Source organism: Anser brachyrhynchus (genome assembly GCF_964034855.1).
Source record: "Anser brachyrhynchus genome assembly, chromosome: 2".
NCBI classification, from domain to species: Eukaryota; Metazoa; Chordata; class Aves; order Anseriformes; family Anatidae; genus Anser; species Anser brachyrhynchus.
Window position 1 is genome coordinate 156,919,458 of NC_137695.1, and position 26,660 is coordinate 156,946,117.

The 26,660-nt window shown below is 40.1% G+C and overlaps 1 protein-coding gene across 17 annotated transcripts in view; it reads right to left on the minus strand.

Annotated features, from left to right (window-relative positions):
- TRAPPC9 (trafficking protein particle complex subunit 9) overlaps positions 1-26,660 on the minus strand; it is a 556,529-nt gene that overhangs the window by 302,867 nt on the left and 227,002 nt on the right. Inside the window, exon 22 of one of the 17 annotated variants that reach the window (XR_013947307.1) lies at positions 1,391-26,654. The exons of the other annotated variants lie outside the window; for them this stretch is intronic. The gene's annotated coding sequence lies outside the window, so the exon portion shown is untranslated. The remainder of the gene's footprint in view (positions 1-1,390; positions 26,655-26,660) is intronic. 17 annotated transcript variants of the gene reach the window in all.

Here is a 26,660-nt window from a genome sequence, read left to right on the forward strand (position 1 = left end):
TGACCAAATGAGAAAGAATGGAAACAGAGTTTAAAATAAGTCTTGCTGCCTTCTCCAATTGCTCTTCTTTCCCAAGTTTTCTCTTTTAATCGCTCTTCTCTGATAGCCACCAGATTTGGTTCCCATCCGAGCCATAGGGGCTGCTTGAGCTTCTCCTCTCTTTCCAGAGGAGAGTCCCCTGCTCCCCTCTGCAAGAGGGAAGTCTCCAGATTGAACCTGGTCTTGCTCAAAGAGAAGTCATCTTTCTGCTCCATGTTGCTGCCCAGCCAAATCTCTTCACCAAATGGAGCCTACAACCAATACTACAAGTAACTTCATAGTAGAGCCACATACCAGCCCCACTTTAGGAAATCCTGAACCTATACTAAAGCCAGCATCACCTCTAGGACTGCTTAATTCCCTGTGAACTGGCATCTTTGCTTGCAGACCTCTTATTTTTGAAGTTGCCAACTACATTGTGAAATCTGACATTTGGGCAGCCCCACTTTCCCTCGGAGAAGCAAACATCCCAGCTTGCGATTTGAATATGGGCATCAGTTTCTACGACAATTTGTTTTATTACAATATACTTTTTTCATTTAGAAATATGTTATAAAGACTGAGTCAACAACAAACTCCCCCCGTAATTCCCCTGCATTTCTTTCATTTATGTTAAAACCTGAAAGCATTACACTTGTACAGGCATCACGAGCACATGGCATTGCAGGGCTTTCAGTGACTGACCATTTCGCCGGTGCCTGAACATCGGATTTGGGTGCATAGGGCAACGTCAGGAGGAAGCAGAGGTCACTCCTCAAGGCTCTCAACAGCAGTAAGAGGTTTCCGTACTGCTTTGTTCTGGAGCAAGATCTGGGAGGCTGTTGGTTTAACTCAAAAATTGCGAAAAGAACAGAACGCGAAACTGAAAAAAAGAGTAACTTATTGCCCATGAAGCGTTTAGATAATAAATCAGGTTTTGTTGTGCCCAGTTTCCCACGTTAGGCAGGTGCCTACATCTAAGCTCTGCACTAAACCACTACTCTGAACTTCATTTGAGAAGCAGATGACAAAGACTAAAGCAGAAAAAATGCCAAAGGAAGCAAGGCTGGGCTAGAAACTAAGGTTTGGACGTGGTTATCCACTGCCTCACTCCTGCAGGCAGTGGGGAAGGGCACAGACCACTGCTTCCTGCCCTTTGCAAGCCTACGACCCCTACACCCAAGCAGTCAGTATTGTTTCTAACGTATTTTAAGAAGAACTGATTCTTGATATTATGCATATTTCCACTCTCAACTTCTGTCAACTAACTTTCCATAGGAGGAAGAACAGTCAAAAATTTAAACCCAGAAATTATTTTACTATTGACACAGAAAGCAATGGTAAGTAGAAAATGAGCAGCTCAAAGTAATACCTTTCGTGATAGTTTTGCTGCAGAGTGACAGACTACAGGCAGCCTACGAAGACGTCCAAGCCAACACCAGCCATAGAACAGCTCCACATGCACCAGGGTAAGACGCCTGAATGAGCATCCCTAAGAAAGAAGAATCAGGTTCCCTTCGGGGTCTGTCTCCACTTCCTTCCCATTTCTGCAGGCAGCAGAAAGAACTACGCTGTCAAACAGCGATATATAAATCGGGCAAGCAGTGGGAGACTTGATAAAGGTCAATTGTCCTGCAAGAAATATAAGGGCAAAAGCATTTTTTCCAATAAAACAAGGGAAGGGCTGGCCTTGCAGGAAAAGGCACAGAAGGAGGAGCTGGAAGATAAAGACTTTATTACTGTGCTCCTGATTTCTTGGGAAGTTTCTGCCACGCCAACTTGGGATTCTCCGTTACAAACACCAGCAGAACCCCAGGAGGACTGGGGTCTGGCTACCCCTGTTTTATTTAAGAGCCCCTCCAAGACACTGTGCAACCTAAAGACTCTCTGGTGGCACGGGGCTGATGCTGTGCAATTATTAAATAGTTCTTACCACGAAAACTGCTGCATCATGAAGGGCACCCTGTCAAAGTGCATCCACCTTTGCTGAAGAGACCTTCGCTGCATTTCTCCCAGAGCAGAGACCAAAGACGGTTTTATTGCTTAATAGGCAGTCAGGAGTCAAAAGGCCTTTGCCAGGTCGTGCTAAAAGCCCTGAGCAACCAGGCAGTAAGGCACGTGCACGGATATTCAATGGAGCAGAAGTTTATGGAGGCAGAAACAAAAATACAAGAGTTTGGCAACTTATTCACGGACTGGTTGAGGTGGGAAGGGACCTCTGGGTCCATCTGGTCCAGCACTGCTCAAGCAAGGCCACCTCCAGCAGGGTGCCCGGGACCACATCTAGCCTGGGGAAGTATTTTGAGGAAAAACAGCTTTATATGGCCCTCCCTCTTCGGTAGGACAGTGACCACGGAAAGGAACAAAACATTGGAGGAAGAAGGTTGCAGCTAAAGACAAGGAGGAACAGTTTGTCTCAGTACATGTATCACTTTACACCTTGTTTTTAATGCATTTTTCAAAAATTGTGTTCCTTGAGAATCACTTTGCTGAATTTAGTTTTACATTTCTTACTTTCCTGTACCCACACAACGAACCGTAACAAACAGCAGTGCCCACTCACTCAACCAGAATTAGTTGAAAGTTAAATATAAAGTACATAGTGAGCGGGGAAAATTGCAGTTAACCTCCTCTTCTAAAACAAGGCTCAATGATACTAAATTGGAATATATAACCAAAAGCAGTGACAAATAAAATTCGTTAGAAACAGTGAATAGCCAAAACACTAGGTCGTAACTATAAACTGCATTAAACATTCAAAGCACGTGCTTAGAGAAGCCTTGCCTTGAAATTTTTTGGAGAAAGCACATTAAGAAAAGAAAATATATATTTATTTTAAAATAATTTTGGCAATGGGTGATGATCTACTCAAACTCCCTTTTCCAATGTCATAATTTAAGGAATATTTTCACTTTCTATACTTACGTGCAACCCTGTATACTTTGATTTTGTAAAAATAGCACTGTAAAATTATTTTTTGGAGATTCACTAAGAGCAAGAACATACATATTTCACTCAAAGGGAACAGCTGTTAAAATACTGACAGCTATCACTTAACTAAAAAAGTGTTCAGAAAACTATCTCCCTTGGATTAAATGCTTGTTAATCAATCTGATTTTCTTTTCAAAAAACACTTGTGCCATCACGTACAGATGCATCACCAAACTGGAATAAAAAATCAGTTAAATTCAGATGGATTTTTAAATTAACACACAGAAAATGGATTATTCCGATATATATTATCGATGATAATATATATTGTCATGGATAATGTTCCAAAAATGGGCACATATTCCTAATAGCTTTCCACATTCTTCTACTACTAACGCTTTTTAACTCATGAAGCTGCAATGTGCAGCTGAAATAGGACCATAAGGAGAAAAGTATGAACACATGAAAACAAATTTCCACAATATCAAAATACCACAGTTTCTAAAGTTAAGAATAACCCGCCATTTCTCAACTAAAATCAGACTGGTGCTGGTTTTGCAGGTGATCTGCCTGCCCAAATCACTCTTCGTACCTGGTGTCTGCTGATCCCAAGTACCAAGTTCATCCCTCGTTTCCTGACCAGAAGAGATGTGCTAGGCAAGGTGTTCTGCAGGCATCACACAAAGTTAAAATCAACCTGAAAGGCTACAGTCAAGAAAGCATGTCTGTCTTGACTAGCATAAACCTCTTTTCAAGCTTCTGTGCATCACCATAAAATGGAAAAAAAGAAAAGCTTGGGTTTAAAGCCTCTCTCGGCTTACCTTAAAATAAAACGTACCCTATAGTTTGAAACTGGTAATTGTTCTCTTGGAAGGATTTTATTTAGGTTGATGGCCATAGATTAAAAAAAAAACTTGTAAGCCTAAAAGGTCTTGAATGTTCTAGCTGTACTCTGTGATCAAGTGGTTGGGCAAACATCAGCTTCTGCAGATTTTTAAGTGTTACTTGAAATAAGCAGCTATAGTGATCCTCTTGGGGTGGAAGAAATATTTCATAAATCTGCATCATAACTTTCCTGAATTTGCAAGTCCTCATGGCGCTGTTGTTCGTCATACTTTGGCTCAAAGGGAGAACCACACATTAAATTACATTAAGAAGTTAAGGTTTGGAGCTTCCAAATGTAATTTGCTCTGATTCACCAAAGTGAAAACCAGAAGCAGCTGCCCTAAGTGCTGCGCTCGGCAGTGTGCGAGGAGGGCCATGATTCATTTTGAACAGGGAAAGAGAAAAACAAAAAGCTTTTTTTTCTCTTTTTCTCCTTGACACTTTGGAGTACCCTGCAGGCCACCAATACACCATCATTTGGGAATGAAAAATTAATTGCTGTATTTCTATCACCTTAGTTTATCAAATATGATGATTGTATTATAATCAAAGTGTAGAATTAGTATGCTAAATGATCAAAATTAACTACAAAGATTTTCAAAAACTTCTAAAAGCTTGATTTGGTTCAAGTCCATCTCTTTTACTCTTTTTAATTTAATTTGAAATGCAAGCAGATTGATTTTTATTTTATTTGCTACTTTGTCAGGGACTTTATGACTATGGAAGTCAACCTTCTTTCTTTGTATGATTTACAAGAGCAACTATCTCTTCAAAGTAGAACTTGTGATTTTTTTCTGCACCACCTCAGATTCCAGGTATCGCAACACACGAAAACCTCCAATTGATTTTTCTTTCTCTTGCACTGAAACATTATAGATTGTTTTTCATATAACCTTCCCTTTTTTTCTGTTCAGTGTTTCTTCTTCTTGAAGATTTCTGAACTGAATTTTGAGATAAAGGCTACACGGAGACTAGCTGGTGTTTCTAACAGCCTTTGCCATTGAAGGGAACCGCAAAAACTCTCGCCTCAGGGCACTCTGGAAAATGGAATTAAAGACCTAGAAAATAATTTTAAGGAACAGAGGTCAGCATAAATGTCAATATTATGAATGCCCAAGTAAATAAGTTGGGGAGAGGGAGAAGAGGAAAGAGCAGATACATAATTATGGATTGCAATGGAACAGAAATCCTTTCTGACATGAAGAGCGATCCTTCTTTCTGATGCGAAGAGTGATCCTGGCTGTTCACTGTGTGCTGATGAATGCCACCAATTTTGGTTCAGTTTCACTTTGCTCAAGGGCTTTGAGAAAATTTCAGCAACAAAAGCCACAGCAATAATGTCATTATGGCCCTTTTCTATTTCGGAGTTGGAAACTTGCTAGGGAATACAATAAAATTCAGCAAGGAAAGAGGCAAGAAGAGTACTTCAGGTGTCATACAGATGATCACTGAAGAAGCAGATACTTATTGAAAAACAGTAGATAAAGAGCATTTGCAGCACCTGTACTATTTAGACAAATTCATTTTAGTTAAGATTTGATCAAAAACTCTATTTATTATGCAATTCATGTACTCAGCAGGAAAATGTATAAGCTAATTTCCTGGCTTTATTTATGTTTGTACTGAGAGGATCACGTTGGTTTTTTCACCCACAGATTCACAACTAGGAAAAAAATCTTTATTTTATGGTGAGCCTATTAAAGGTTCTCAGGAAAGGAAAATAAAATTGCCCCAAATCTGCTATTTTAAAAATATTAAAGTAAAACAAGTAGAAATCCTTTCAACAGTCTGTTGCCAATTTAGAACCGAAGCTCCATAATTTTGCTCTATTTTCTGCATTGCTTTCCCATTCATCATTTGTTAGACATCTCTAGAATTCTTCAGAGTATGTGAAACATCAAATTTACAAGGGAATTCTAAGCAAAAATATCAAGTCCTGGCATTGTCCATAGTCTGAGTAATACAGAAAAGACAATTATTTGCCTACTGTATTTCTAAATTCCTATTATGTTTTGAACACTTTTTTTTTCTTCTTCCTTTTCTTAATTCTTAACAGTGCTTACATCAGAGTTTAACAGCCTGTAAGCATACCTTCTAAGATTTATGAACTACTCATTATGAAATGTTGGTAAAATTCAACGAAAAGCTTAAGTAAGCAGTACAGAAGTTGGAATCAAACACACTGTGAATTTCAGACATTTGCAAAGCAGCCAGTTAGAGCACATTTTCATCCCTAAAGGATTTGCTTAGTGCAGAGTAACCAAAAACTTTGTGATTCATAATTATTAAAAAAAGTTTCTTCCTTTGAAATCTTTGTTCACTTCAATATTTCTTTAGGGCTTTCTAGGGCTTTCTTACAGACTATCAGGAGATAGTCTGGACTGTTCTGTTTAGTGAGAAGCCCAAATTCAACACCATCGTGTTTTCTTTGCAGTGAGTACATAATGCTATTTTCAGCTCGGAAAGGAACAGAGGTGGGAGTCAGGTCATATGAATAAGGGAAGACAGTTACAGGCTGTAACCAATTTAGGGTATAGCCTTTATTAGGCTGAACCCTGTACTCCATCTGTACTCTCACATCTACTTTACATAGGGGCATTTACACCTAGATACAGAAAAGCTGAGCCACGAGTAGCTGAGAGCTACTGAGAATCCTCAGTGCCCCTCCAGGTCTCCAAAGGTACTGAGCTGTGGTCCCACCAGAGAGCTGGGGCTGCTGCACAAAACTCAAAATTGAGCAAGTTTGAACTACAGTGAATCCATCTCATTCTTTCTTTTTTTTTCCCTTTTTTTTTTATAATATATGGGTTTAATATGATTACATTAAAACTTCAATTTTGAATGCAGGGCACGGTAAATAACAATGCAACATAATCAGTAGTTACTATGAAGAACGAGGCCCCTAATCTGTATAATAGAGCCTCTCTCTTGGTAATCCATCAAGCACTTTGCCAAGGACACTGCAGGGACAATAAAAGCACCAGTTTCACCATGGTAGTATTTCTGCTCAGCATGCATGCACTTGTTGGTAAAAGGCAAGAATATTATTTGTTGTGACTAACAGCTTTCATCTTCAGAAAAAGAAAGCATCACTGCACAGCAAGGTGCTTTTCTATTGATCGTTTTTTTCTACCACCACTAGCATGGGAAAGCTCATGGGTTTGCAGCCGTCCAGCACAGGTTTCCCTCTAAACACCAGTTCTTGAAGGGCAAAGCAAGAAAGGAGGACAGTGTGATACTGTATGCAGGTCAAAGCACAAACAGAAGCACATGGTCCACTTGCCAATGAGGCTTGTGAGATTATTTTGAAAACCTTTTTTTGCTAGCCGGCATCAAATTCCTTCCAAAATTTATTGAGATCGTTTATTTCCTCTTTGAACTCCGTAGGAATCAACTTCAAGCAATAAAATCTTATCGCCTGCCAGAAAAAAAAAAAAAAGCATGCTTTTCTACTGCTCCTAGCATTGCAACATTTATGAACCAGTGTGCTTTGGTTAAAACTGCGGCATTCAGCTTTTTCATGAAGCATGATGAGGTTTCCATAAACTGCAGCCACGTCTGTCCTAGAGGGATATGAATAAAGTCTATTTGTGGAACATTCAGCAAGTGGATCCAGGGTGAAAATACCACTTGTGCCTTCAAAGACCGAATTAGCAAGTTGCTGTAGCCTGAATTTCATGATCTTGTCCATTTGTCTTTTCTCCTGCAAATGTTGTATTTTGGCAGAATCGCTCATCGCGTAAACCGGAGTGACCCTCACACAGCCTCGGCACCCTCTTTGCACATGCACATAAACACACGTGTGCAGAAACGCTAGCTGTATCAACACATAAAGCTGGGTCTAGAAATAGCAACAGCAACAAACACGTTTTGGAGAAAAAATGTGAACGCTGGGACTAAAAATAAGAACATCTTTGAACGAATACCAAGATGATTTGTATGAAGAAGCAAAGACCACTAAATCTTGCAAATACCCAATTTAACTCCCTTTCCCTTGGTCACTCTGATTTAGCTGGCAGAAATAGAAATCTGTGCTGCAAACTGACAATTACGGGCAATACTAGTATCAATAAATTGTTCATTACGTAGTAAAATCCTGTTTTTCCAAGGAAGTCCAATACCCATTGGGCTCATGCTTTGTTTTCACCTTCTCCGGACAGACACAAAAGAAGTATGCTCCTGGACAAGGTGGGCATAAACAATTCCAAAAATTATTTTTGCAGAAAAGTATGGAAGAATGTACGTACTTGGGAGGCAAAAGCCCTCTTCAGATGACTTCACGCACTCAACTCTAGCTAACAACTAAGTGGTTGAGTATCTGTTGGTTCAGAATAAGAACTGACTGCAAACAACTTGAACAGTCAGCTGTATGCGCAAATCAGTGACCCAAATATTGCTATTTCTGAAGCAAATGAACCATCTTCGACAGAAAATTAAAGTTTTCAAAATCACCTTTTTTGACAAGGCCTGAGGCTGTTAAAATCCACGTCTGTTATCTCTTGAAATGATATCTAAAATGTTCAGTTGATAGGATGTTATATCATAGGTTCTATTATTAAGCCATGTGAAGAGGCATTGGTAATTATTACCAATTTTATTTTAGGCATCGGTACAGAAAAGTAGCTGAAATAAGTTCTCTTCAAGCAGTCTCTTTCCAGACTGATGTCCTACAGATAAAATATAACCATCTTCCCAAAGAAAATGTGTGGGTTTTGAAGACCACTAAAGGTCAGCCACTATCCCAAAATTAAGTTCTTAGAAGTTCTGCTGTTCTTTAGAGGAAAAAATGCACTAAATAATAATAGCATAATGAAATTAGCTTGGCAACAAGCTTCCAGAAAAGAACCTTCTCTCTAAAGAAAGATGTTAGAGAAAAGCATTAAAATTTCCAAGATGGAGATAAGAAATATTCTTGGGGTGCCCAGGAAAGAAAATATAAATTAAAATGCATGAAAAATTATTGTGTTTTATCATATATGAGATAAAACAGAGGAATAAAACTGAGGAATCCTAAGAGTCAGTGCTATCAAACCTAAGCATATCATACTAGCATATGGAAGTTTAATTATGACAAATAACAACAGTTCTAGATGTTTTAACCCCAATGGGATCCGATCTTTGGCAGAACACATGAACTGGAGAGCAACTTTCTTGCAGCATTTTACTTGCATCTTCCAGGGTTTTCACTTGCAGCACGTGATTTATTTATACATATTAATAAACTCTACTTCTAATAGCGTAATACATCCTAAAGTTTGGGGAAGAGAAGAAAAGTACAAGCATGTAACTGGTAAATACCACAAGTCTTCCCAACAAGCTTAGGCAGATCTGGATTACTTCCACATTGCACTGATCAGTGCATTAAGCGTTGCATATACATACATGCTGACTTGGTGGTTGGTTTTCTGCTTGGTTTTATAGGAAAAAGATCGCGCTAAAACATTTCAAACAAAGACAATATCATATCCTTTATCTAGATGAACAGAAACGCTAAGAAGCTCAACCAGTCACAACTTTAAACACATGCTCTTTTAGAAGAAAAGATGACACGAACAGAAAACAGTTACCTGCCAACAAGATTTTCTGTATTAATCTTGCACGTTATTCACATCTTACCTGAGGCAACAGATTCAGGGTTCCCCTTCTAGAAAAGCTACTGAACCTTCCCAATCTGTTTTCCTTTTCCTCATCACATCCCTGTGTCCTTCATCTCACCTTAAATTCTAAATCGAATTAACATAATTACTGAAGGAAAATTACAGTGCACGTAAGAGGCCTTTGCAGCAATTTATAAGCAAGTTAACCAGAAGATGGAGTTGGGGTGGAAGGGCATGGGCAAAATCTGCCAGTACATCCCCGTGTGCCCTAGGGGAACTTGCAGAGTGATGCCAACAGCCCTCACACCTGCCCTGACTTTGCAGTTCATTCAATATTACGGTTGGCCCTGCTCTGAGTGGGGTCTGGACCAGACGATGGCAGAGGTCTGGTCCAGCTAAAATTGACTTGATTCCATACCGTCCTGTTTGGTGCTTTTCGACGGCTTTGAACCTTTCATGGCTCTCTCACTGTGAGCATTGCAACCCCTTTTATCATAAATTCATTTCTTCCTTCTAACTCCATTTTGCTTTAGTGTCTCTATCTTTAAACCAAACATTGAGGAAGGAGAAGGAAAGCCCTGAGGTGCAGGACCAGGACACTACAGATTTGAAATCCCACCTGAAGTCCCTTTGAGCCTTGATACCAAACTTGGAACACGCTGAGCGTAGATTTGTGGGTGCCATACCTGCAATTACAAGGAAGGTCTTTGGACAGAAATATTGCTGGGACGCTGGGGAAGATAACTGGAAGGCTTTGTGCTCAGAAGAACATAAGCCACCTCATTGCCAAGCCAGTGGCAGCTAAAGGGAATAATAAAAAAGTTTGGCAAAACAGCCAAATTACAAGTGAAATGACTATTCTGACACGCTGATGTGTAAATAAAGATACTGGAAGTAATTCAGTGTAGAAAAACATTTGCTTTGCTTATTAATCAGGGATATTGCCAGAAGCAAAACAGAGTCTCATATTTTTAGCTTAATTTCGAAACTGGTGTGGAAGTCACAAGTTATTAAACCCCAAAAGGGGACATGGTTCAGACCAACCATTTTCCAAGCTTTATTCACCCTCATCCGTTCCTAGCGCGTTTTGGGGAAGTTTCATAAATGAGTCATTCACTGGTTAAACCAAGAGGCTGAAACACCGAGCTTCCCACTACGTTACTGTCTTATTCTGGAGCCTGAGGCAGAATAATGATCTTTTCTCAGCCTGTCTATATGTAATATGCACATTATGCTTCTCACAGGGATATGATCCGCTCACTGATGATAAGAAGCATTTCAGAGTTCTCAGAAAAATAGCATCATAAATTCACGAGAGGTAAGCAACAGTGAAAACAACTGCCTTCCCGTACCAGTGCAGTCGGGCAACTTAAAAGCTACAACAAACTTTTTACCTACAGATATACCATCCTCAGGTACTGAGCCCTCCAAGGTTTTTCTTTCAAAAAAAAAATTTATATTAGCTTCCCAAGTCAGCCTCCAGCCTTATAAACAGAGAAGTCAGAAGCTCATTCTGCCCTCAGAGGAAGAGGGGCCCTTGATTTCTTCAGGAGTTCTGATCTAGAGCCCGAAGGGATGAGGTCTTCCACGTCATCCCGTGAACCCTCAGGAACAGGACCAGCAAGAGCTGAGCTCCGCCAGCTCGAGGACAACAGAAGCCAAGAAGAGTGAAGGAGGCACCGCAGAGCGTATTGGCACGTGCTGAGTTGGAAAGCTGATGTGAGAAAGAGGCCAGGGAAAGAAACAGATGAATTGATGAAGGTAGGATTTGCTTTCTTTAGTTAAACAGACCTGCTCTTTTCTTTATTAAAAGGCTGCCGGAGTCGTGGTGGGTGATGCAGTTTCAGTGACCAACAACGCAATGTTTCCTCAGATACACACAGTTTGAAAGAAGAGCTCTAGAAGCTCTGCATGATAATTTTGCAACATTTTCTTCTGGGAACTAGTTAGAAACAAGCTATTAAAGAGGCTATCTGCTTATGTAGTCATGTTTCTAGCTCTTATTTCACTTTGTTCTTAGCCGCAGTGCACGATGGCCAAATTAGACGTCTTCACAGGCCTTGGCTACCCCACACCATTCTCTTTCCAAATGTTTAAATCCAGTTCAGATTATGTATATTCCAGGTCCTAGACTAGAGATTACTGGGTGAAAAGGCAAAATTATTCTTTCACTTTCAGCTTTTACTCCCTAAGAACAGACTGATGATTTTAGAAGTCACATGCACTGCGTGAGGTATTCCCTTCACAAGTGTCCAGGGATGGAAAGAAATTTTTTGGCCTAATATAATGCAACTTGGCAGAAATGTGGTTTTCTCTGATGAAGTCTTGGCTTATTTATCTATGTTTACATATATTGTTCTATGTATATCATAGAAGAATCCAGTGAACTAAGACAGCAAATACCTGTTTCTGTGTGGTTACTTAGACTTCTGTATGGAAAAAGCCTGTAAGAGTATTTCTGTGGCAAACACGCTACATGTGGGCAGGCAATAATAACAGTACCTTTTATCGCGTCGGTGTTTCCAGCATGTCAGCAGCAGACAAGTCAGAATCGTGAACAGAATCGGGAAAGGGCGATTTTACGCTCAGACCTAGTCATTTAACTGACAGCAAGAACAACAAAGTGCATTTCCACAAACACTCTGCCCATGAGTTCCCCAAGTTAGGATTTTGTTAACACAAAATTGCACAGGATCCAAGTGCTGAAATGGCATATAGAAAGAGATGTAGATGACAGGGTTACCTACAACTGTTAACTCCTTACAAACCTTGCAAGGAACCCAACCACGAGTAGGAAACCAGGGCAAAAATGTGTCTTAGGACTCTTGGAGAGCTTTAAATAGACAAGGAAACAAGTCGGTAGTTACACATCCAGCAGACACTACAGCAAGTCACCAGTTAGACAGAAAATACATCCACTTCCCAAATAGGTCTGGAATCACAAGCCATCCTAACTCTGCATTACAGAGGCAGCATTAGCATTGACAAGAGTCCTGTGCCGAGCAAACGTAAAGGACAGGGCCATTAAAATGCTCGCTGCCGCCTGCAGCGTTATTTGCAGAAGTGCTACCATCAGACAACCACTGCTTCAGGTGAACCGCTGAGACCCAGTGCTTTGTTTTAATTTGGACTGGATCTGCAGCGTAGGCTCTGTATGTACAATAAACTGAAGGCAGGGATTAGCTCGAGTAGATAAACTGAACTCTCCAGATACCGCCCTGCAGCAGCTGGAGAAGCTGCAGTTAGAGCGATGAGACGCTCTGATGTCCATACGAGTCTCCACGCATCTCTCAAAGCAACTCAATCTTTCTCAAACAACAGCCCTTGATATTCCTGTTGTTGCGAGGAGATTTACACTGAGATTCCTAAACTGAAACTTCAGCCATGTCAGGGATTGTTAATCCTTTTACACAGCAACCAGGAGCCAAATACATTTTACGATGACAGATTGCAAATAAAAGGACTTGCAGGGCCATCAAACGTGCTAGGGGCATCGCTACAAAATGCAGCAGAGGTAGATGAGGTCAGAACTGGGTCACATTTCCATGCTTTATAAAATTTGCCAGGTTTCAAATTACAGGCAATCACACAATAAATCTCAAACCACCGGAGAATAAGAAAATTCCCCTTGCTTAATAAGCAAATCAAGAAAAGGGTAGACAAGTCTCAGATGCAGCAGAAAGGAGAACAAATAAAACCCCTCGCAAAGTACATTTTCAGAGAACAGTAATTACAGGCAAGTATTTTTGTCTTCGCTACAGATACAGCTTTGACATTTCCACTCTCTCACAGAAACTATGTATTTAAAGTGAAAATACGAAACTAGTAAATGGCAACTGTCAGTCGCTGTGTGTTCATTGAATGTATGTCAGTAAGGGTATGCAAGTCTACTTTGCAATTATTTTTAACCTCTCTCTCTGCCCACAGAGGAGATCTATGGGAGAATTTAATGGAAACAAAGAGTTCGAGGAACTGACTAGCTCCGAGTTTTACAAATTAACAGCAATGTTGAATGTCAATCAATAGCAAAATGTACTAGGCTTCAACCCCCAGCCAACGCACGACTGACCTTCAGCTTAGTTCTTCACTTCGTTATACACATACCTTCTTAATGAAAGAGAAGCTTTATAAGCATCAGTGACAGATGATAACAAAAGCCACCAGAGAACCACAAAACAAAACAAAACAAAACAAGAGAAATAACCAAACAACAACAAACACCAAAAAACCCTCTGTTTCTCCCAAGAATGCTTAGCTAATAAAGCAAATTAGGTCCTATGTGAACAGCTAACTGTAAAAAAAAGCAGCTGCAAAAAAAAATAGATGTCACAGTGATTGCAAAATTGCAACAAAGATACCACCATTAAAGTAATTGCAGCTGGTCTGAGCCCAAATAAGAATTAAATAGCCTGAAAAAGCAAGACAGAATACAGATAGCAAACCTACGCAGGATTTCACATGGCTAGTCAGTATAAAAAGCATTAAGATTAACTAGGGAAGTTGAGGAAAACTCGGGTATACATCAGGATTTCAATGCAATGATGACTTTTATCCGTTTGTGATCTAGAACTTTTTTTCCCACCAACACCCTGACCACCTCTGTAGGCTATAAAAGCTATGAACAACTAACTTCTTGATTTGCAGTTAAGATCACTGAGTATGATTTTACATCATTTTTAATCATACTCTCTGATGATCCCTTCTGCTGTCAAGCGGTTACAGAAAGAAAAAACATCCCGAATTCCTTCCTCTACCATCAAAATCCCAGGTGTTTCTTGTTCTCCCACTATCTTAAATCTATCACTGATGTTTATAAAGTTCCTCTTTCATTAGGAAAGTGTGTATACATCCGTAATGAAGTGAAGAATTACGGCTAAATTCCTTCATCCCATATAGATCCTATTCTAAGTTTTTTTTCTTTTTCTTTGTACTGTTGTTTTCCCTCTGTGAGCTGGAAGATGAAGCTCAGGTTCTGTGTTCAGATAACCACACCGCAGAAATAGCTTCAGCAAATACTCCAGGACTCAGAATCCAGGAGGCTAAGCACAGATGGCCCTTGCTGGCACACCTCTCATAGCCAGAGCCGCCAGACCCACACGCGCGTATCTCTTACCCCTACAAGCAACCACCTCCCACGTCAGCATTAAGCCCCAGGTAATGCCCTCCTTTTTCCAAGCTGAGCATGTTTGTAGGTAACAAATCAACAGAAAGAAACATCTCTGGGCACTGCGGGACCTGGAGCTATAAGGAGCAGACACCAACATGGGTTTGAAGACTTAGAGCAGGGATGGGACGAGCCTTTGGGCGGCATCAGGATGGCTTCTGACAGCCCCTCTTAGGGTGTTCTCTTCCACACGGGGACTGGCTGCTCACACAACTCCTGCATAACTCAGCCTCTCTCCCCTTATCCTCACAACCTCCTTCTGGATTTCACTTCTTGCTCCTGGATTTCATAAGAGAGAAATTCCATCAGAAGCTCAGCACCCCACACAAGGGAGGGGGACCCAGACTCGCCCACCTGCCCTGCCCTTTTGCCACCTCTGGCTCCTCATCCCCGTTAGAAGGCACGCTGATTCAGCTCGCTAATCTGGCCAAAACAAAACAAAACAAAACAAAACACTTCCCCCCTACCCCAGGTTTCTTTTCTGCTATTTTAGTGAATTGAACTGAGTCACTGTGCCTTGAAGTGGGTGACAGAGCCAGAAACACATGAATTTCTTTCACATACGAGTGAGAGATAAAGAGATAACAGGACTAAGGACCAGCGCTCGGTTGTGGTAGGAACAAGCCATTAATGCCCTACGAGTCTTCTAATACACCCATAGCCTCCCTTCGGCTGTCCTTCCCTTCAGCCAATGCCCATTTACCTAAATCTCATTCAATTACAACAGAAAAAAAATACAGAATTTAGATGTTTTTTGGTTTCTCCTTCCTCTTCTTTTTGACAATCTTTCAATTTTTGGCTTATGTTACGAGATCCTGGAGACAGGAGCAGCCTACTAACGCGTGCTCAGCTATACCCACATGGACTAACTCAACTGCTACCCAGAGAGAAAGCTCAGAAAAATGGTATGAAAAACTGTTTGGGGTATGCAAAAACAGCGGAATTAAAATAATTTCCTGATATAAAAGAACCTGTTTTAAAAGGTGTGGGATAATGGCCTCTATGTGTCAGAAGATAAGAACAACCTCCACCAGCAAGACCTAGAAGAAATTCCTAGAGAAAAAGCACAATTAATTTTATTATACCCTGAGAAGAAAGTGTAGCTATCAGCGTATTATTTTACTCATGCTTTTCTTATGCTACCTAATGTTTTCTGAATAAAAAGGGTTACACAGCAGCTTATTATTATTAAAATATGACACCGCTTGTGCCTTCCCAAGCAGCAAAAAACTCCACTCAGATGCTCTGAAAAATCTTTTCATTTTCCTAAGCCATCTGTCAACAGGCCATTTCTTCTCTGCCTCTCCTTTGATCACACAGCCCTAATTTTCTCAGTGCGGCAATTAATCTTTCCCCCGATTTTTATATAAAGCTATTAGAAAGCCTTCTGAAGGCTGCTCGTTGTACACTCAGCTGATACATGCAAGCCTCGTATTCCTATAATTACCCCTTTTTTCCCCTCCTCTTTTCTCCCTTCTCCCTTTTACACCTCCCTTTTACACCTGCTTCAATAGGACCACGCGAGCTTTTTGTGCTCGCCGAGCTGTCCTGAAGCAGATATAATCACCGCCACCCACAATTCTGCTCCTCAAGTTACCAATAGAAATCTCCAGACTCCTTTTTTTCCCTTGGCGAACTACACGTTGATATTATGTCTTCTGCTCATGCAGTACGCTGCTCAGAAAATGAATGGTGGAGACGTCAGGCCGAATAGCGTGTGCTTGAAATTCTTCCCTATTTCAGCAGATTGCCTTTTGCTTGCATTAGGTCTTATCCCCTTTAATAAAAAACTTTCCTAGAATGAATCTTTTGATGAATAGGTATTGAGATAGTCTTCGGGAAAATAAAATCATTCACTTAAGGAGAAGTAGAACATTTAATGTGATTGGATACATCATCCTTCCCCGAGTATTCATTTCATGCACAAAATCCTTTTGATGCTTTATACCTTTAGTGTCACAATAAAGAAATCTTCTTATTACTGAAGAACGATAAGACAGTAAACAGCAGCTGTGTGATAGCACTGATGTAGCAGAACATATCCCCGCGAGGATTCTTGACCTTTCAGCCTCTGTTTTGAATGCTGCAGCTAAAAATATCTTTTCTCCGCTGACAAACATTACAGCTACATGCTGCAGAATAGCAATGAGGAGCTTTATGCTCTAATGGTTTTACTATAAATAGAATCTCTTCAATGCTAAAAGCTCTTCATTAAAAGGATTAGTGACTACAACACACAACAGGAACAACCGATACCAAACCTCAGGCTTTGTAGCACAAACTGATTTTAAATGTACTAGATTGAAGATTTCCAAAGTAACTGTAATTTGGTCAGTAAAGCAGAAAGAAGAAGAGCTCTCTCTTCCCCATGCAACATTTTGGAGAGCTGTCTGTGATACAAAATTAATATTTTGAGGAATCTGCTTCCTAGTATTCTCATTTTCTCCAGTTCAGTGCCAAATTGACTGTATAATGCAATGTCAAAATGAAGCACAAAGTCGCAACAAAGCCGATGTCAGTACTTGAGCATAACAAATGATCAGTCATCTGTTAGAGCAGAAAAATTTTCTTTCCTGCCCAGTTTGAGATAGGGACACGAATTCTCACAAGGCTGGGCTGCAGCACTCAGCTACGTTTCGGTAAGAGTCATCTCGGTGACTGAAGGAGGAGAGCGACAAAGGCAGGGGCAAGGAGACGAGCAGAATGGGGATCCTACTCACCATTTCGGGATAAACACTTAATAAAGCCGGCGTTAGGAGGTTACTTTGAGATGTGCTGGCACTTACACCATCAGACTGATGTCTCACAAATACTATGCCATGGGAAAGAACCAGAGACAAGATGTAAATTAACGCAGAAAGAAGGCACATTTGTTAAATGATGAGTTATCCTAACGTAGCAACAGAGAAAGACTGACGAGGAAGCCAGAAATTTTGAGGAAGAAGGTAAATATTACTTGCTAATCGTGACATAAATTTAGCACTTCCAATTCTTAGAGATAACAAGCTTGTCAAGTACCCTGTTAACAAAAACACTTCTGAAGGATCCAAAGATCTCTTCAACTCCCCCGACACGCACTAAAATTGGGGTGTATAAGCAGTCAATCAATGAAATGCAATCCCCTCCGAGATTAACGGCACCTGAAAACACACAGTAACCCCGCACAAGCACAGGGAAAGGAAACTATTCTGTTCTTGGATGTGGTTTACTCGCTCCCATCCTAACCTGCACTCCCAAGCCATCTGTCAATAAACCATGCCTACAATTAGCATCATTTACCTTATATTATATTTACCTTATCATTAGCCTTACAAACGGGCTAGCATTTTCTAAGTGCTAGTTCTGGAACCGTACGAGGACTTCAGCCACTACCAGAAGGTTCGCTTGCGGCAACTTGTTGACAATGTTATCCCAAATGGCCCCAAAACACGACACCAAGAAAGAGGGATAAGAGAATATATATATCGAAAGACTATATGTTCATATATCAAGCCTTCAGACCACTGAGGTTTATCTGTGATTCTGTGACCATCTATGGACCTCCTGTACGACTTCAACTGACAAAACAGTGCACCACTGGATCGCCATCGATGCATCCCAATAAACTCTACCTCCAGTCCTTTGAATTTTAATTCTGTGGCCGTGCAAAGATGTTTTTGCCTCAGCATTTCTAACCTGTTTGCATTAAAGCACACATTATAAGGTAATTCGGTATTTATTTATTTAATAAAAGGCACAGTTTGATTTAGTTGGAACTAATGGCACATTTAAATACTTTGCGGGTTTCCCACTTTGATATTTGTTTATTGTTAGAGAACAGAAATTTAATACAACAAACCAAATATAGATGACAAAAATAACTAAGGAGGTATGTTTCCCCTCTGATATTTAGACAAATGGCAAATTTTGATCCCCAGCAAAAATTTCTAATATGCAGAACTACATAGTTTTTTCATTTCAAATTAGAGGATTTGCTACTAACATGCCATATGCCGTGTGATATGTTTAACAGAATGTTACACTTCTAATTGCATACCAATCAAGGGTTCATATTTTCCAACAATTAGCGGGGTAAAATATAAATTTTCTAGTGTGGTTGTTACTTTCAGGCATCCAACAGAGCCTATAATATTTTAAATGTACACATCTTGGAAATATTTTAATCCACATAAATTCACAAACATGATTTGTCTTCAAGAAGAGACCTCCTCACATGGAACACTGACTTAGGATGGGGAGAAAGGAGAATGAAAGATGCATTTCTGCTTAGAGCACCTTTTTCAATTCCCATTATCTCCCATAAATGTTCTAAGATACCCGACCCCAGAAATGGGGGTAGAGAATGCGGGGGAGGTTGTGGGGGGTGTTATGGTGAGGGATGGGGTTTGGGTTTTGGGGGGATGGTGGTGGTAACAAGGGACATCTACATATAACGCCTCAACCTTCCATAATGAAGATCCACTCCTAACAGCGGTTGAAAGGAAGAACTGTGAAGCTATTTCTGACATCATGGGATCTTACAGAATAAGCTTCTCCAAACATTTGAAAATCACCTGGTTTCATGGGCAAGCACATAAAATTAAATATTGTATATTCATGCCAATTATGTCTCGTTCAAATGGGGAACAGAAAAAAACAGGAAACAGCTCTAGATAATCTTGATTAATTTCCACTTTCCTAGGCAGAAGATGGTATCCAAGTCTGACATTCATGCTACAGCTTTAGAAATGTTTTAAGATATTTTGTGATGACATTAGCTTGCTTTTTGTTTGTATCTATTAACTTACTTGCTGATATTCAAATTTCACTAACAAGTGATGAGTCTTCCCATCAAAGCATTTATTATTTATGATGGAGCAGGAGAGCACTGCTTAATGAATAGCAAGATGACTCGGATTCATTTTCAAAATACAAAGAATCCCAAGTGACTTTTCACCTAGACATTATTATATACCAGTAAAATTTTTACTGAACCAAATATTTACTTCTGTTTATTTCAGTGTTTACAAACTTGAATAAACTCAGTTTGCCATCAGAATATGAAGTAATGACAATTAAAGACTGACTAATCACCGCATATAAAACAGTTTTGATTTGCTATTAATTGCCAGATACTATGTACTGAGATTTAATTTCTAGAGAAATGCTCAGGGCAATTCCACTTCAGCACTGAAAATATTTGAACCTGCATTTACATCTCCTGTTTCTTTAGCATTATCTATATAACGGCCGTACGTTACAGCCTCCTCTCTAGATTTTAGCATGTCACGAAAAGTATAGGAGTCATCACTACGGTATTTGAGTTTAAAGCTTCTTCCCCAAGGTAGTTCAAAGACTTCATCACTGCAAGGTTCAGTATAAACAGTACTACCCAATGATATCCAGAAGGCACTTGCATACTGGGAATATACATGCTGCTAGCTTGAACTTCCATGAAGATTCCTAAATAAATAAATAAATAAATAACATCGATCGAGGATCAAATCTAGAATTTCTGCCATTAAGAACTATTCACTATCCTGTGTAGAATACTCTGAGTTTCAAATTTGAAGAAAAAATAACAGTATGAGATAATTGAAGGAACAGACAGTGTGTTTAAAAAATCCAATGGGGCCGTAATTTAGTTCGTATCTACAGAGAATGGGATGTAAATAAAACATAGTTCCTCGGGCAAATGAAATATGTGGGTTTCTGCACAATGTTGATCCCTTCATCTTTAAATTTACCCACGCAGCAACTCCATAGTGAGTTCATACCATAGGACTATCCAACTTAATTCCCTTAAAGGTTCACTGATGGCACAGTGTATGGCATCCACAGCTCTGCAGACTAAAACTCCAGGTACAGGATAAGGGTAAATGCAGTCTGTGCCTTTCCATAAATTAGGTAATGCTACTGGATTATTACCAAATTGCCAGCACCAATGCAAAAGATACTTTAGAAGTAACAAGAATGATTAAGAAAGATGCTATACAGTACTTCAGAGCTGTTCTTAATCTCACACAATACATTGTTTTCAAAACAATTTATTACAATAACAGAAGAAAACCTGGGAAGGTTTTGTCCTGCCTGACAATCAAGTGGCTGATTTTTTTCAAACACTCAAAATAACAGAGTTTCATTGTGTTCCACTCTGCCTTTTGAAGAACAGATTCCAGATTATCATCTCTAACCTCTGCTACAAGCTGCCTTCCCTAGCAGGCAGGCATCGCCACAAGGGACCGGGCTCGTCCGCCTCCTCCCGTTTTTACTCGGCTGAATTGTGTGCAGCTTTCTGAACGGATGTCCTGCACCAAAACTATGCGCTCTGACAGCCAGAAAGCCAAAATATTTCTCACAAGTAAACAGTCATGAACTTCTCGTTTTCATTCCTTGTCTTGCATCAAGCTAGCGTTCTTTTTTAAACCTTTGTCTGGTGTTTACTTCTTCTGCAGAGATACCTGAGTATTACTGGCTCCAAAGAACTGCATGGACTGCACTACTGCCTCTCAAAAAGGCAAAAATTGAAGGAGAAATTGAAGTAACGCTTTGGTGGGCTGCTGGTGGCCAGTTGCCAGATGTCCCCCAGCCACTGTCTCCCTGCCCCTCCTCAACAGGACAGGGGGAGAAAAAAGGATGAAAAATCTTGTGGGTTGAGATAAAGGTAGGGACATCAATCACTGCCATGAGTAAAATGAACCACTTGGGGAAAAGTGACTTTGTTTTTTACCAATTGAAGTAGATTTGGGCAGTAAGAAACAAGACAGAATACCACTTTCCACCTGCCATCTTTCCCAGTCCCAACGTCCCCCTTCATCTGACCCCTTGCCCCCAGTGGTGCAGGGAATGGGATGGGATGGGATGGGATGGGATGGGATGGGATGGGATGGGATGGGATGGGATGGGATGGGATGGGATGGGATGGGATGGGATGGGATGGGATGGGGGCTGTGCTCAACCCCCCCAGCCCCTCTCAGCCGCCCCTTCCTCCTCACCCATGGCCCTGCTCCAGCGGGGGCCCTGCCCCGGGCTGCAGCCCTTCAGGAACACCCTGCTCCCGCGGGGGCTCCCCACGGCCGCAGCTCCCTCAGGAAATGTCCCCCTGCTGCGGCGTGGGCCCTCCCCGGGCTGCAGGGTGGAGATCTGCTCCAGCGGGGGCTCTGCAGGGCTGCCGGGGAATCCCTGCTGCCTGTGGGCCTGGAGCCCCTCCTGCCCTCCTCCTCCTGGGGCCTGGGCCCTCTGCTGCTTCTCCCTCGCCCTGGGCCTCCTCCCTGCCATGGGACCGTGTCCGGGCAGCCCCAGCCTCTGCCCATGGAGGCCCTGCAGCCCCCCTGCCAACACCTGGGCATGGACATCCTATATATTCGGATTTCTAAGATTTGGCATATGAAAGTGATAAAAAGCTTGATTATCTTATAACGAAAACTAGCCTATTACTTGAAACTCCTCTGTGTATGTGGGTTTCCTAACAATGGCTGAACTTCCAGCTAGCAACACCAAGTGCTTGGGAAGGAACACCGCATGAAACACGTGTTGATTCCATGCTTTTAAGGACAACACAAGTCACCTGGATAGACAAATGCCATTTTGTCACTCGGAACACTAGCCAAGATAATAGGAAAGAAGTTGTTATATATCTGACTCTTTAGCAGTGGAGCTGCAGGCATCAATCCAACTCTCACTAGCCAGCTATGGAGCATCTGCCTGTGTTTGCTAAGGAAGACTAAAGGATGAAAAATGCTGGTGACAAGGGAGTCTGAAATCAATTCATAAACCTTACAATGTCTGAAATATAGACACTTTTTTTGTAACATTACATTCATCTCTGACAGAAATAAGTCCAGATACTGCTTTACTATAGCATTGGTTAGGGAGTTAAGTAGCCAAAGTGTGAAATGGAATTAAAATGTTCATCTGAAAGTTTTGTCGGTTTAATTATTTTGTATTTACTCAGAGGAATTAAATTATTATCCATCTTTAACATTGAAGATCCTGTTAGGCCAGAGGGGACTGCAGCCACTTGCTGATCACTGTGTTGTAGCTGGATATCAACGAAATTCACATTGGTCTTAGTACGTAAACTTTGAAAAGTGCCAGAAGGTTTAACAGGCTGGATTTGCTCCATCTTCACCAATTTCAAACTAACATTTGTGAGGGAGGCAATGTTGGTCTTGATAGCCTACATCATGTTCTGTGAAATACTAAATATTCATTACAATTCCAGCAACTAATAGGAGATAATGATAGATAATCTTGAAAAGGAAAGCACAAATTTACTTTTTTAAGGTAGAGATCATTGAGGATCCATGTCAGGAATAATCCTTCTGAAGAGCTAGTCTTGTCATGCAGATCTCAGAAAAAAAAAAATATTGTGCAACAGACACAGATAAAGGCTACTGAAATGACTGTGAGACAGGCAATAAAATAGCACTATGCTATCAAGGAGACTAGAAGAGGTAGCTCTGACTGCTGTCTTGAAATGCACCGAATAAAAAGCTAGAGAAAAAAAGGGCAAACTTCAGAGACTGAGAAAAGCTATTTAAACTAAAGAACATTATTGACATGAGAACAAAAGGGCTGGAAATGAGTCACAAATAAATTTAATCTTGAAATTCCTACTCACAGTATGGTTCTGAGATGCAGCTCGATAAGTTTATAAAAGGCTCTCCAAACAACATTACATTGAGACACTTTCTGCAATCTACTTCTGAATTAAATAACATCGAGATGTATATTTCATGTTATGATATCAATTTAAAAAACATGCAGGCAATACAAATCCCTATCTGTTAAGTACCCATAAACAGAAATAATTTCCTTCAAATACATCCTACCTGTTAACAAGAATAGTTCATAAATAGCAAATAGTGAGAGCACTGCTGATTAATACCTTCGTTAGGAACAGACGTTCACAAACTCACTGGTTACTCCAACAAGTTACAAGAAATTATAGTCACTGGGAAACCAGAGGTGGTCATTTTGCCTCTTTAAGCAGACAAAGTTCAGGATGTTCACTCCAATTGACTGCTGTTTACTGGTCTTATTTTCATCTAATCTCAAACCTTTGACTACATTTATCACTCATTTCTCATTTTCTTTGTTTCGCAACCACTAGTTTGCAATTCTGTAAGTGACAAAAAACGTGTGTTCTTTCTGCAGGTGAAGGATATATGGAGAAAAGTGTGACAGAAAAGCAAGTAGGGATGCAGTAATTGGGAGGGCCAATGAATCCAACTGATGGGATATACAGGTGTAACATCGTATTTTACCCCACCTACCCATCCGAGTGCGAGGAAGGCAAAGACCCCGCTGAGAAGCCCTGGGCTGCCGATGTCCCCAGCTCGGCAGTGCTTGGCTCGAGCTTGGTTGCGGCTCTGAGCCCTCAAGTCCCACTATAATAAATTCACTAACTGCTCCCACAGCTTGGGAGTGCTGTTCAAAGGCTCCCAGGCAGAAACATTTGGGGCTGGTGGCCTCTGTTTCTGCTCTGAAGTGTTTTTTACTTAAGGTTTCCAATGCTTTTAATACCTGCACTTTTCCTTTAGCTTGAATAACCCAACCCCACCGTTGATTCAGATAACTGACACTTGACTGTTTATCAAAGCACAGAAATGTAATTATCCCTTGACACTTCTTTTAATTATTGAGGATTGCTGCTGCTGCCTTTTTTTTCCCTGAAGTTTTCACATGAGGCAACCAATTATTTCTCTCTGCGTAATTCCAGACACTGCTGAGCCATTTTACCCTTTCTATATACTACTAACATTTTTAATTAAGATTCTTCCTTATTTCATCTCTTGTCTCTGGCCTTGATATGAAAGTTCTGTAACAGCTCTGTACATGTCTGACACTATTGAGCCACAACTTTCTATGACACCACTCAAAATGTAATGAGTAACAGAAAACAAATATAGTGTCTTTTGATGAAAGCTCTTACTGCAGCCATACTTCAAAATACGCTTGCTCAGCTCTTTTATACTGTAAGATTAAACACAGCAACAAAAAAAGCCCATCTCTTTCTGTAACTTTTACTAATGTATCCAAAGGTAATCAAAAATGATACTGACGTGAGTCTGAATTTCTGCTTGATAAGGAAAACGCGTAGTAAAATACGATCACTACTGAGTATACAATCATAGCTTGGGAAGGTTTTTCTGTTTGACTGGCTTCCTTTGTAAAAATCAAATTAATTATTCAAATCAATCAAATCAAATTAACCTCTTCCTGGTCTAAAACTTTAATATCTCTTATATATATACATATATACAAAAACACATTATGATCACTTAATACAAAGGTCAGGTATATAAAATAAAAGTAAAATCAAAAAGTTTCAACAGCATTTTAGCAAAGAGACAATGGGGAGAAGGAACAGGCTAAGGAAGAAATGGAGAAAAAAGGAGACAGAAAAATAAATCTCTTAAGATAGAAAATAGCCAATTAGCAGCTGATTTTAAGAGAGAGAGAGAAAAAAAACACTAAAAATGAGAAAAAGAGAGAAAATGAAAAAGAGGGGACTTCAGTCAAAGCTTATATTTCCTCATACAAATCTGTCTGTTCTAGTCTCATGCTCGTACTGTTGAGGTTTTGACAGTTGGAAGCTATTAATTTCAGCATTACAAGGCTTACTGAGGTGGATTTATGTTCTTTATAGTCATTAATTCACTTCTCCTTCCTTGATGAAATGAGGGACTGCTTCAGAACGAACACTGCAAATTAAACCACCTTGCCTCCCCCCAGATCGTCTGATCCCCAGAAAATTTCTACTGATCATAGACCAAGCTGCCCTTAAGTGAAGGGTCAAAACACGTTAAGGGTGTGGGGGTGAGTGCCCACATAAAAATTTTTTTCTTTTGGTTTTATTTGGGGTTTTATGGGAGTTTTATTTTGCTTTTAGCAAAAGATAATAAAAGAAAAAGCTTCCATTGAATTTGTTCAACTCCAAACTTCTAAACTACAGCTGAGTATAGTTGCTCTTCTCCTCAGAAGATGTCATAATCCAGTCAAAGGACACCCTTTTTCCGTAAAAGAGTCTCATCCGAAGTCCAGGGTAGTCAGTGAAAAGACTGCTTTCATTTTATAGCACTCATGCCATTCAGTTCCAAGCGTATGACTTATTTTTTAAAGAGAAATAAAAGCTGAATAAAACCAGAAGCTAGATAAGGAAAGCTGAGCGTATGCCTTCTGGAACAAGGCCTCCTTTCCTGCTTACTGCCCGAAACCAATTACATGTTGAACCTGTCCTACATAGGCTATTCAGAATATTCCTGATTGTAGAATCAGCTTATTTTTCATTTCTCATTCTCTGCACACTTAACTGTACAATTCATTTAATTGCTGGGTAATTAAAATGCTGCCTGATCAAAGCATCTTTCTTGCCTCTCTTGTTCATACATACATCTTCTGATCTTTTTTTCCTTTATTCTTTTTTAATTGTCCACAAGCTGAACTATATTTTTCTGAATTTTATTCAAACGGTATCTTCTGTGTCCATCAAAGTAATAGAAATCTATTTCTCTGCAGATTCGGTGATACTTTTCACTGACTGCTTTACAAGACAGCTTCTTTGTGTTTTCAGTCTTCTTCCTTACAACTGCCTTTGAACCTCTTTTTGGAAATGTAACCCATTGTCTTGATTATTTCAATAGCTTTTCATTTTTTAATTTGGATGTTCAATTAATCTATTATTCAATTTGCTTCTAACAGTACCTAGAAAATTAAGCACCTTGCTCTGACTGTGCAACAATTTATCATCCTTACAGTGTTCCCCAATCACCAGTTATGGCTTAACTGCGATCTCATAAGCAATATTCCTACAAAGAAGTAACCTATATATGCCTTTTTTTTTCTTTAAAAAGACAATAAAGTTTTGTAAAATAAAATACCGAAAACAAAGTAAGTCACTTAACTCACCGTAACAAAAGGTATTAGGTGCATGTGCCTGATTCAAACTTGAATAAGTTAATTGTCCTGCTACCACAAAGTTCTGGGTTTCTTCCTCCTTTTCATATCTGATCAAAAACCATCATGTGGTAGTTTCCTCTCCGTCAGTATTCCTGTTCTAAGATTGTATTAAAATCCTTAAA